Here is a 13,851-nt window from a genome sequence, read left to right as displayed (position 1 = left end):
ATAAAATAAGGGGTGAAATTTTGAAGGGGGTGCAGGAGCAGAAAGACCTGGGTTTAAATGAACATAGATTATTAAAGGTGGCAGGACAGGTGGAGAGAGCAGTTAATGAAGCAGATAGTATCCTGGGCTTTATTAACGGGGACATAGAATTCAAGAGCACGGAGGTTATGTTGAATTTATATAAGACCCTGGTTAGACCTCAGCTGGAGTATTGTGTACAGTTCTGGGCACCACACTATAGGAAGGATGTGAACACATTGGAGAGAGTGTAGAAGAGGTTTACAAGAATGGTTCCAGGGATGAGAAACTTCAGCTATGAGGATAGATTGGAGAGGTTGGGACTGTTCTCCTTGGAGGGAAGAAGGCTAAGAGGAGATTTGATAGAGATGTTCAAAATCATGAGGGGATTGGACAGAGTAGATAGGGAGAAGCTGGTCCCACTCGTAAAAAGGATAAGAACGAGAGGGCACAGATTTAGTGATTTGCAAAAGAAGCAAATGTGATGTGAGTAAAAACTTTTTCACACAACAAGTGGTTTGGGTCTGGAAAGCGCTGCCTGGAAGTGTGGTGGATGCAGGTTCAATCGAGGCCTTCAAGAGGACATTAGATGATTATTTGAATAGAAACAATGTGCAGGGGTATGGGGAAAAGGCAGGGCAATGGCACTTGGTCATAATGCTTATTTGGAGAGCTGGTGCAGACATGATGGGCCGAATGGCCTCCTCCTGTGCTGTTAAAATTCTGTGATTCTGTGAAATCTTCACTGCTGTATTGGTAAGAGGCTCCCCTGTCTGTCCTATACAGGTACTGCATCACATTTTTCTGGAGAGTCAAGTACTGCCCTCACACGACTCGAACAGATCTAATTGAATCCTATTCAGAAACATGCTCCCCCTTCCCGATTTCGCTATTTGTGAGATATCGTGGGAACGTAACCCCCACGAGTGGCGGGACTTTACTGTGTGTTAAGAGTCCCAACAAAGATTAACTGTAAACAGTCTTCTGATGTCGTGGGAGGAAGTGACATACACTCATGTGACCTGAGACTAGAGAAGAATAAACATGGAGAAGAAGCTACTATAAGGAGTTCTCATATTTGCAATTCTGTTATAATAAAGTTAGGGTTTTGCTGCCACAGTCTTTGATAATTTCTTGAAAACGCTCCAACCCAACAGCACATAATATATTAACCTTTTCCAGTGGAACTACCAAACTGTGATGAAAGGATATTGGCCCTGGTTTTGTTCAGGTGTAACTTGTTTGGCCTGTACAATCCACACCTCCCACAGAACTGGTTGCAATATCCCAATAATTTAAAGCCCTCTCTCCTGTCCTCCTGTGCAGAGTGACTGAAGACTATCAAGCCCATCAGGCCGACTCAGTATCTGATTGTTCCACAGAACCATTGATGTTTTTAGTGCAGGAGGAGGCCATTTGGCCCATCATGTCTTTGCTGGTCCTTTGCTAAAGAAGTATAAACTAACCCCACTGTCCCTCTGTCTCCAATAGTCCAGTAGCCCACGTGTTTCACATAGTTATTTAATCTTTGCTTAGAGATGCAATTGTCTTAACCATTTCCTGTAGCAAAGGCAATCTCCGTAAGGATATTTCTCCTGACTGACCCACCCCGGCCTTTGGACCCTGTGACGATTGTAAATTACTACCTTCTTCATTCTATCGAAACTTTCATAATTTTAAAACCTCTTCCTAATCTATTTGCTCCAGTAGAAGTGGTGCCGGTATCTGGAGTGTATTTGCACACCCTGATGATTCTGCGATTCTGGTCATCAAAGACCTCCCTGCACTCTGCTGCCCTTTTTCTGGTGGGCAGCTGCTTTCCAATGGGAGGCAAGGGAGGGATTTCGTACAAGTGTTAGTTTGTGATATCTGCATATTAAATAGTTCTGTTGTCCACTGTATATTGGAATTGAAGTTGTGAAGGTGTTTAGCCATTATAAGTTAGCACCTGTGGGAGTGACTGTTGGTTGACTGGATATCGTAACATTTAAGGTCCAGAATGTACTGAGTTTTTATACATCACACCCATGAAAAATCAGTGAGTGGCGGTAAGCTGCTCAATGCAGCGTGGGAGCTGGGATTGTTCTGGTGATTTGACACTGGTGTCCAGCTTGGCCAACTTTGTCCCAAGAGAAGAGATTGAGCAGCTGCGAGGTGAGCAGTCAATGGGGACATTCTCAGTTTGAGTCCTGTTGCCTGACAACTATTTACAGGCAAAAGAAGCAGGAGGACCTCCAGGCTAAATTGGAATTACTGTTGAAAGGAAATCAGAGGCTAATCACTCGAAAGAGAGGAGTTTAAATCCCTCGTGATGAAGGCAAGAGTTTGAAGGGTTTTTGTGATTCACAGTGATCACTGACATCTGGGTGGGTTGCTGAGAAATTTGTGGGATCTGTCTTGGCTGTGTCTGCCATCTGGTGCAGTTTGTTGTTTGGTTTCAACCACCATTTGCCTGTTAATTCATGTTTACATCATCTTAATTCTGGATGTTAGAGCCTAAGATAGATGGTATTGACTGTTTGCTCTGTTGACTCTTGTATAGTAAAAATTCTTCTGTTTGTTTAAAACTGTGGAATCTTGTGGCTTTATTCTCTTAGTAAATACCTGAGATTTCAAATTTAACCTACGTTACAGCAAAAGTTATTGGTCCCTAAAGGATTGTAACAAAATAAATTTACCGCAGATCTTTGTTTCAGGAGTACAGTTTGTCTATAAACGGATCCTTGTTGCCTCTGCCATTGCTTTGGCCAGTACAGTGATGTCCTTTACTGCAATTTTCTACATCCTCATCTTTAGCTTAGTAAAATACAGAGGTACTGAAGCAATTTTCTGTTCCTGATGTTCATCACATATTTACGCACTTTCATTTCGGTTTGAGTCTGATAAATTTTGCTGTTTCAGAGATGCTGCCTGGTGTAATTTTCATTTCATTTGTTTGTATCCGTAGCGCAGAAATACCAAACGCGGCTTACTGTTGCTTTTCTGTTCATTGAAATGAAGTGCTACGTATGTTTGCTGATCTCTTGTATACTGTGTGTCTTGGATACAGGTAGGTGCACATCTTATCTACTCTGATGCCCATATCTCCTCAACTGCCAAGCTCCTGCCCCTGCCCCACTCCAGATACCTGCCAAGCTCCTGCCCCTGCCCCACTCCAGATACCTGCCAAGCTCCTGCCCCTGCCCCACTCCAGATACTTGCCAAGCTCCTGCCCCTGCCCCACTCCAGATACCTGCCAAGCTCCTGCCCCTGCCCCACTCCAGATACCTGTCAAGCTCCTGCCCCTGCCCCACTCCAGATACCTGCCAAGCTCCTGCCTCTGCCCCACTCCAGATACCTGTCAAGCTTGCTGCTTTCACCTTAGTGCACAGTGGAGCATTAGTAGTGAGAATGCAGCCCAGGTTCAGATGTCCATTGCGGGGAGGGGCTAGAGATGGAGGGTACGGGGGGTGCTTATGATGGCACGTGTGTTCGGGAATCCAGAACAGGGGTCAGAAATACAGCCCAGCCCAGGGTCAGATGTCAGGAGTAGAGTTCTGGTAAGTGGTCAGGAGTAGAACTCTGGTCAGGGGTCATTTGGCGAGCCCCTTCTTGAACTGCTGCAGTCTGTGTGGTATAGGTACACCCACAATGCTGTTGGGGAGAGAGGTTTGGGACTTTGAAGGAACAATATAGTTACAAGTCAGAATGGTGAGTAGCATGGAAAGGACCTTGCAGGTGTGCTGGTCTTCCCATGCGTCTATGCCCTTGTCCTTCTAGGTGATAGAGGTGGCAGATTTGGAAGATGCTGTCGATGAGCCTTGGTGAGTTGTTGCAGTGTATCTTGTGGGTGGTACACAGTGCTGCCTTACTGCACTATTGGTGGAGGGAATATTTAAGATAGAGGGAATGTTTAAGATGGTGGTTGGGGTGATTAAACAGACTGCATTGTTTGGGACTGTATACTTGCATCAACTCCCCAACTCCACATTCATCTGCTCTATCTAGAAACAGAGTTTAAGGCCCTGCATCTGAATGTACATAGTATTTGTAACAAAAGGGATGAATTGTTAGCATAGATAGAGGTGAATATATCTGACCTGATAGGCATTACAGAGACATAGAAACATAGAAACTAGGAGCAATAGTAGGCCATTCGGCCCTTCGAGCCTGCTCCACCATTCATTATGATCATGGCTGATCATCCAACTCAATAACCTGCTCCCACTTTCTCCCCATATCCTTTGATCCTTTTCACCCCAAGAGCTATATCTAACTCCTTCTTGAAAACATACAATGTTTTGACCTCAACTACTTTCTGTGGTAGCGAATTCCACAGGCTCACCACTCTCTGGATGAAGAAATTTCTCCTCATCTCAGTCCTAAATGGTCTACCCCGTATCCTCAGACTGTGACCCCTGGTTCTGGACTTCCCCACCATCGGGAACATCCTTCCTGCATCTACCCTGTCTAGTCCTGTTAGAATTTTATAGGTTTCTATGAGATCCCCCTCATTCTTCTGAACTCCAGCAAATATAATCCTAATCGACTGAATCTCTCCTCATATGGCAGTCCCACCATCCCAGGAATCAGTCGGGTAAACCTTCGCTGCACTCCCTCTATAGCAAGGATATCCTTCCTCAGGTAAGGAGACCAAAACTGCACACAATATTCCAGGTGTGGTCTCGCCAAGGCCCTGTACAATTGCAGCAAGACATCCCTGTTCCTGTACTCGAATCCTCTGGCTATGAAGCCAACATACTGCCTGCTGCACCTGCATGTTTACCTTCAGTGACTGGTGTACGAGGACACCCAGGTCTCGTTGCACATTCCAGTCTCTCAATAGCCATTTGGATAATAATCTGCCTTCCTGTTTTTGCTACCAAAGTGAATAACCTCACATTTATCCACATTTTACTGCATCTGCCATGCATTTGCCCACTCACACAGCTTGTCCAAATCACACTGAAGCATCTCTGCATCCTCCTCACAGCTCACCCTCCCACCCAGCTTTGTGTCATCTACAAATCTGGAGATATTACATTTAGTTTCCTCAATTAAATCATTAATATATATTGTGAATAGCTGGGGTCCCAGCACCGATCCCTGCGGTACCCCACTAGTCACTGCCTGCCATTTGGAAAAAGACCCATTTATTCCTACTCTTTGTTTCCTGTCTGCCAACCAGTTTTCTATCCATCTCAATACACTAACCCCAATCCCATGTGTTTTAATTTTACACGCTAATCTCTTATGCGGGACTTTGTCGAAAGCCTTCTGAAAGTCCAAATAAACCACATCCACTGGCTCCCCCTCATCAACTCTACTAGTTACATCCTCGAAATATTCCAGTAGATTTGTCAAGCATGATTTCCCTTTCATAAATCCATGTTGACTCTGTCTGATTCTCACACTGTATTCCAAGTGCTCAGCTATTATTTTACAATGGACTCTAGAATTTTTCCCGCTACCGACGTCAGGCTGACTATAATTTCCTGTTTTCTCTCTACCTCCCTTTTTAAATAGTGGGGTTACATTAGCTACCCTCCAATCTGTTCCAGGAACTGTTCCAGAGCCTGTCGAATCTCAGAAGATGACCACCAATGCATCCACTATTTCTAGGGCCACTTCCTTAAGTATTCTGGGATGTAGATTATCAGGCCCTGGGGATTTATCAGCCTTCAATCCCATCATTTTCTCCAACACCATTTCCCTACTAATACTGATTTCATTCAGTTCCCCCCTCTCACTAAACCCTGTGTTCCCCAACATTTCTGGTATGTTATTAGTGTCCTCCTTTGTGAAGATTTAGTTTGAATGTATTTAGTTGGTCAGCCATTCCTTTGTTCCCCATTATAAATTCCCTTGTTTCTGACTGTAAGGGACCTACATTTGACTTCACCAATCTTTTTCTCTTCCCATATCTATAGAAACTTTTACAGTCAGTTTTTATGTTCCCTGTAAGCTCACTCTCGTACTCTATTTTCCCCTTCTTAATCAATCCCTTGGTCCTCCTTTGCTGAATTCTAAACTGCTCCCAATCCTCAGGTCTGTTGTTTTTTCTGTCCAATTTTTATGCCTCTTTGTTGGATCTAATACTATCTCTAATTTCCCTTGTAAGCCATGGTTTGGCCACTTTTCCTGTTTTACTTTTGCGCCAGACAGGAAGAAACAATTGTTGCAGTTCATCCATGTGCTCTTTGAATGTTTGCCATTGCCTATCCACTGTCATCCCTTTAAGTAACGTTTCCCAATCCATCATAGCCAACTCGCACCTCATACCATCGTAGTTTCCTTTATTAAGATTCAGGACCCAAGTCTCAGAATCAATTACGTCACTCTCCATCCTGATGAAGAATTCTATCATATTATGGTCGCTCATCCCCAAGGGGCCTCGCACAACTAGATTGTCAATTATTCCTTTCTCATTACACAATACCCAGTCGAGGATGGCCTGTTCTCTAGTTGGTTCCTCAACATATTGGTCCAGAAAAACATCCTGTATACACTCCAGGAATTCCTCCTGTACGCTATTGTTACTAATTTGATTTTCCCAATCTATATGCAGATTAAAGTCACCCATAATTACAGATGTTCCTTTATTTCATGCGTCTCTAATTTTCTGTTTAATGCCATTCCCAACATCACTACAGTTTGGGGGTCTATATACAACCCCCACTAATGTTTTTTGCCCCTTAGTGTTTCTCAGCTCTTCCCAAACACATTCCACATCGTCGGAGCTAATATCTTTCCTCACTATTGCGTTAATTTTCTCTTTAACCAGCAATGGAACTCCACCGCCTTTTCCTTTTTGTCTGTCCTTCCTACTGAATCCCTCTGGATGTTCAGTTCCCAGCCCTGGTCACCCTGCAGCTTGTCTCCGTAATCCTGACTATATCCTGTCCGTTTACATCTATTTGCGCGGTTAATTCATCCACTTTATTGGGAATGCTCCTTGTGTTAAGGCACAAAGCCTTAAGGCTTGTCTTTTTAACTTTACTAGTCCCGTTCCCACTATTTTTCACTGAGGCCGTTTGATTCTTGCCCTTGATTTCTCTGCCTACCACTTTTCTTATTCCCCTTTCTGTCTTTTGTCCTTGTCCTTGATTCCCCCTCCTCTGACTCCTTGCATAGGTTCCCATCCCCCTGCCATTTTAGTTTAAACCCTCCCCAAACACTCTAGCAAATATTCCCCCTAGGACATCAGTCCCAGTCCTGCCCAGGTGTAACCCGTCCAATGTGTACTGGCCCCACCTCCCCCAGAACCGGTCCCAATGTCCCAGGAATCTGAAACCCTCCCCCTCACACCATCTCTTCATCCGATATATCCTGCTATTTCTACTCTGACTAGCACGTGGCATTAGTAGTAATCTTGAGATCACTACCTTTGAGGTCCTACTTTTCAACTTACTTCCTAACTCCCTATATTCTGATTTTAGGACTTCATCCCTTCTTTTACCTATGTCGGTTGTACCAATGTGCACCACCACCACTGGCTGTTCCCCCTCCCCCTTCAGAATGTCCTTTAGCCGCTCTGAGACATCCTTGACCCTTGCACCAGGGAGGCAACACACCATCCTGGAGTCTCATTTACAGCCATAGAAACGCCTGTCTATTCCCCTTACAATTGAATCCCCTATAACTATTGCATTCCCACACTATTTACTCCTCCCCTGTGCAGCAGATCCAACCGTGGTACAATGAATTTGGCTGTTGCTGCTTTCTCCTGAGAGGCCATTCCCTCAACAGTATCCAAAGTGGTATATCTGTTTTGCAGGGGATTAGCCACAGGAGATTCCTACACTGCCTGCCTAGTCCTCTTGCTCTGCCAGGTGGTCACCTATTCCCTTCCTGCCTGTGGACTCTTAGCCTGCGGTGTGACCACCTCTCTATACATGCTATCCACGATACTCTCCACCTCGTGGATGCTCCACAGTGTCCCCAGCTGCCGCTCCAGCTCAGAAACGCGGACTTCCAGGAGCTGCAGCTGGAGACACTTCCCGCACACGTTCTGGCCCCGGGCACTGGAAATGTTCCCGGCTTCCCACATAGAACAGGAGGAGAACACCACGGCTTTGAGCCCTTGTACCATGACTTACCTCTTTAAATTAAATTAAACCTTTTGGAGATACTTAACATCAAATAATATCAATTACTCTCGGGCCCTTCTTCCCTGCTCCTCGTGTTACAGAATATAGCCCTTATAAACGATGAACCACAAAATAAGACCTTAAAAAATATAAGCGATAAAAGTAGTAAATACTTACCCGACCATACTCACGGTCCTCAAAGGATCACCTCCTTCCCTCCTCACAGAACTCCCTCAGTCACCAAACTCCAACTTAAGCACTGTACTGCAGCCCAAAGCAGCACTCCAGGTAGACATGATAGAAAGGTGACCAAGGCTGAGACCTGAATGTTGAATGGTATTTGACATATTGAGACGACAGGAAGCTAAGGAAAAGGTGATGGGGTAGCTCTGTTAATTAAGGATGGCATTAGTTCAGTACTAAGAGAAGACCTTAGCTTGAAAGAGCAAGATGTTGAATCATTTTAGATAGAGATAAGAAATAGTAAAAGTAAGATGTCACTTGTGGGAGTAGTTTATAGGCCCCCTAGCAGTAGTTACACTGTCAGGCAGAGCATACAGGAAGAAATAAATTGGATGTGGAAGAAAGGTACTGCGATAGTCATAGGTGGTGACTTTAATCTACATGTAGATTGAGAAAATCAGATGGGTGAGGGTAGCCTGTAAAATGTGTTCATACAGTGTTTCACAGAATCACAGAATTGTTACAGAAGGAAGCCATTTGGCCCATCGTGTCTGCATTTGAGCATAAAATGCTTTGAGCATTTTAACTTAGTGCCTATCCCCTGCCTTTTCCCTGCAACCCTGCACATTGATTCTATTTAAATATTCATCTAAAGCCTTCTTGAAGGCCTCAATTGAACCTGCCTCCACCACACTTCCACACAGCGCATTCCAAACCGTAACTACTCGCTGTGTGGAAAAGCTTTTTCTCACCTCGCATTTGCTCCTTTTGCAGAACACTTTAAAACTGTTCCCTCTGGTTCTCGATCTGTTTGAGCGGGAACAGTTTCTCCCATTCCACTCTGTCCAGACCCCTCATGTTTTAAAAACTTCTATCAAGTCTTCTCTTAGCATTCTCTTCTCCAAGGAAAACAGTCCCAACTTCTCCAATCTTTCCTCATAACTGAAGTTTCTCATCCCTGGAACCATTCTTGTAAACCTCTCCTGCACTCTCTCCAATGTGTTCACATTCTTCCTACAGTGTGGCTCCCAGAACTGTACACAATACTCCAGCTGAGGTCTAACTAGTTTCTTATATAAGTTCATCACAACCTCCCTGCTCTTGTACATTATGCCCCTATTAATGAAGCCTAGAATACTGTATGCTTTAGAAACAACTCTCTCTACCTGTCCTGCCACCTTTAATGACTTAATGGATATACACCCAGGTCTTTCTGCTCCTACACACCCTTTGGAATAGTATCCTTTATTTTACACTGTCTCTCCATGTTCTAGGTACCAAAGTGTCTCACCTCACACTTCTCCACATTGATCCTCATCTGCCACCATCTGCCCTCTCCATCAATGTGTCAATGTCCTTTTGAAGCTCTACACTGTCCTCATCACAGTTTACAATTCTTACAGTTTGTGTCGTTTGCAAACTTTGAAATTGTCCCCTGAACACCAAGACCTAGATCATTCATATATATCAGGAAAAGCAAGGGTCCCAATACTGACCCCTGGGGAACTCCACTACAAACCTTCCTACAGCCCAAAAAATACCCATTAACCATTACTCTCTGTTTCTTATCCTCAGCCAATTTTGTGTCCACATAGCTACTGTGCCTTTTATTCCATGACCTATAACTTTCCTCACAAGTCTGTTGTGTGGCACTGTATTGCACACCTTTTGGAAGTCTATGTACACCACATCAATGGCCTTGCCCTCATCACCCATCTCTGTTACCTCTTCAAAAAATTCCAGCAAGTTAGTTAGATACGATTTTCCTTTAACAAATCCATGCTGACTCTTCTGAATCAATCCACATTTTTCCATATGACTATTAATTCTATCCCAAATAATTGTTTCTAGAAGTTTCCCCACCACCGAAGTTAAACTAACCAGTCGGTAATTGCAGGGCAGATCTTTACAACCTTTTTTGAGCAAGGGCGTAATGTTCGCAATTCTGCAGTTCTCCAGCACCTCCCCCGAATCCAGGGAACATTGGAAGATTATTGCCAGTGCCTCTCGGGACAATTTCTTAGAGCCAACCAGGGAGCAGGCTATTCTAGACCTGGGGATGTGCAACGAGACAGGATTATTCAGAAGCTCATGGTAAAGGAGCCTGTAGGTGAAAGTGATTACTATATGATAGAATTTCATGTTCAGTTTGAAAGTGAGAAGTGTGGGTCCAAGACTAGTGTTTTAAACCTAAATAAAAGTAACTATGAGAGTGTGAGAGCAGAGCTGGCTAAGCTGAACTTGGAAAGCTGATTAAAAGGTAGCACAGTAGAGTTGCAGTGACAGACTTTTAAGGAGATATTTAATAACACTCAGAAAAGATTTATCCCAGTATGAAAGAACGACTCTTTGAGAAGATGCATCATCCATGGCTAAATAAAGAAATTAAAGATAGTATTAAATTGAAAGAAACATTGTTCACATTTGCAAAAGTTAGTAGTAGGTCAGAGGATTGGGCAGGCATTTTAAGAACCAGCAAAGAATGACTGAAGAATTAATAAAAAGGCAGAAAGCAGAGCATGGGATAAAGCTGGCTAGTAACATAAAAACAGATAGTTCTACAAATATTTTAATAGGAAAAGAGTAACTAAAGCTGGTGTTGATCCTCTAGAGAGTGAACCTGAGGAATTGCTATTGGAAAACAAAAAAATGGCAGAGATATTGAACCGGTATTTTGTCTGTCTTCACAGTAGAGGACTTAGAAAACTTCCCAGACGTTCTTACAAATCAAGAGGTGAAAGGGAGAGATCACAGAATCATGGGATCTTAACGGTACAGAAGGAGGCCATTTGGCCTATCATGCCTGCACTGGGTCTCCAAGTGACCACTGTGAACTAGTGTCTGCCTTTTCCCTTTGCCCCTGCACATTGTTTCTATTCAAATAATCAATCTAATATCCTTTTGAATGCCTTGATTGAACCTGCTTCCACCACACTTCCAATCATCATCACCAGGGAAAGGGTGCGAGCTTTCCCCCAAAACTAATAGACCTAAAGGCCCCCAGGGAATTGGTAGCGCAGACAGCAGATGCATTGGTTATAATCTTCCAAAGTCCCTTAGATTCTGGAGATATCCCAACAGATGGAAAATAGCTAACGTAACACCTTAATTCAAGAAAGGAGGGAGCAGAAAGCAGGAAACTACAGGCCAGTTAGCCTAACATCTGTCACAGGCAAAGTGCTAGAATCCATTGTTAAGGAGATTATAGCAGGATACTTAGAAAATTACGACTTAATCAGGCAGAGCCAGCATGGCTTTGTGACAGGGAAATCATGTTTAATTAATTTGTTAGTGCTTTTGACGTAGTAACATTCAAGGTAGATAAAGGTGAACGAGTAGATGTGGTGTACTTGGATTTCCAAAAGGCATTTGATAAGATGCCACACCAAAGGTTACTACACAAGGTAAGAAGAGCTCATGGTGTAGGGGGTAACATATTAGCATGGGTAAAGGTTTGGTTGGCTAACAGGAAGCACAGAGTAGGGTAAAATGGGTCTTTTTCAGGTTGGCAAGATGTAACTAGTGAAATGCCACAGGGGTCAGTGCTGGGTCCTCAACAATTGACAATTTATAGAAATGTCTTGGATGAAGGGAGTGAATGTATGGTAGCTCAATTTGCTGATGACACCAAGGCAGGTAGGAAAGTTAAGAAGAGGTAGAGTCTGCAAAGGGATATGGACAGGTTAAGTGCGTGAGCAAAAATTTGGCAGATTGTTTTCTTTTATTCATTCGTATGATGTGGGTGTTGCTGGCTAGACCAACACTTATTGCCCATTCCTAATTGCCCTTGAGAAGGTGGTGGTGAGACCCTTCTTGAACCACTGCAGTCCATGTGGTGTAAGTACACACACACTGCTGTTAGGAAGGGAGTTCCAGGATTTTGACCCAGCGACAGTGAAGGAACGGAGATATATTTCCAAGTCAGGATGGTGAGTGACTTGGAGGTGAACTTCCAGGTGGTGGTGTTCCCATCTATCTGCTGCCCTTGTCCTTCTAGATGGCAGTAGTCGTGGGTTTTAAGGTGCTGTCTAAGGAGCCTTGGTGAGTTACTGCAGTGCATCTTGTAGATGCTACTACTGTGTGTCGGTGGTGGAGAGAGTGAATGTTTGTGGATGGTGTACCAGTCAAGCGGGGCTGCTTTGTCCTGGACGGTGTCGAGCTTGTTGAGTGTTGCGGGAGCTGCACTCATCCAGGCAAGTGGAGAGTATTCCATCACACTCCTGACTTGTGCCTTGTAGATGGTGGACAGGCTTTGGGGAGTCAGGAGGTGAGTTACTTGCTACAGGATTCCCAGCCTTTGACCTGCTCTTGTAGCCGCAGTCTTTATTTGGCTAGTGCAGTTCAGTTTCTGGTCAATGATACCCCCCAGGATGTTGATAGTGGAGGATTCAGTGATGGTAATGCCATTGAACATCAAGGGGCGATGGTTGGATTCTCTCTTGCTGGAGATGGTCATTGCCTGACACTTGTGTGGCGTGAATGTTACTTGCCATTGTCAGCCCCGAGCCTGGATATTGTCCAGGTCTTGCTGCATTTGGATATGGACTGCTTCATGGAAGTAAACATGGGGCAGAGTTTGACCTTTCCTGATGGCGTGTTTGTAGGTGGTGTTGAGCGTAAAATTTCTCAAACGCTCTTCCCGCTGGGTTCCCGCCTGCCCCGAGCTCTCCACAATTTTACACTAGGATGGGCGAGGCCAACCTGCCCTTACCCCAACTGAGGCCCTTAAATGGCCAATTATTGACCACTTAAGGGCCGCTTTCCACCCAGCCTCAATTTTCTGGGCCGGGGGAAGACCTGAAATAAACTGGAATAAAGCCTTGAGCAGGATGTTGATTGACGGGGACATATATTACTTGCCACTTTTAACATCAGGTGACCCCCACCCCCCCCCCCCCCCCCCCCCCCACCCTCTCTCCCCCCTGCACCCCCCCCCCCACCCCCCCTCCCCCCCAAAGTAATATATGGTCTCTACAGGTCCTCCTTCCCCATCCAGCCTCTGTACCGACACCCCAACCCCCACTCTGTTCATCTGCCTCAGCCTTAACTACGCTCCCCACCCCGAGACCCCCCAAAACCTACCTGATCCTGGACCCCTGGGACCTTGGCTCTGAGGACTAGCCCCAGCCCCTGTCTACTGCAGCTTCCGGCACTGCAGAGACTATCAGATTGGCCGGCAGCTCTCTGAGGCGGGACTGGAGCGTTATTATCACTGTGAGGCAGGCAGTATGAGCGGGATGTGTTCCCCATCAACTCTACAGATGGTGGGAAGAGAAACCCTGCCATCCTAAAAATCCGGGCCCTGAACTTGTTCACTTGGGCAGGAAGAATAGACAAGCAGTATACTATTTAAATGGAGTGAGATTACAGAACTCAGCAGCACAGAGGGATCTGGGTGTCCTGGTACATGAATCACACAAAGTTAGTCTGCAGGTGCAGCAAGTGAATAGGGAGGTAAATGGAAGAGGAATGGGATTTAAAAGTCGAGATGTTTTACTGCAGCTGCACAGGGCCTTGGAGAGACCACATCTACTATGTGCAGTTTTCGTCTCCTTATTTATAAAAAAAATTATAACTGCTT

Source organism: Cetorhinus maximus, chromosome 21 (assembly GCF_964194155.1).
Source record: "Cetorhinus maximus chromosome 21, sCetMax3.hap1.1, whole genome shotgun sequence".
NCBI classification, from domain to species: Eukaryota; Metazoa; Chordata; class Chondrichthyes; order Lamniformes; family Cetorhinidae; genus Cetorhinus; species Cetorhinus maximus.
The sequence above is the reverse complement of the archived record's forward strand: the minus strand, read 5'-3'. Positions refer to the sequence as shown.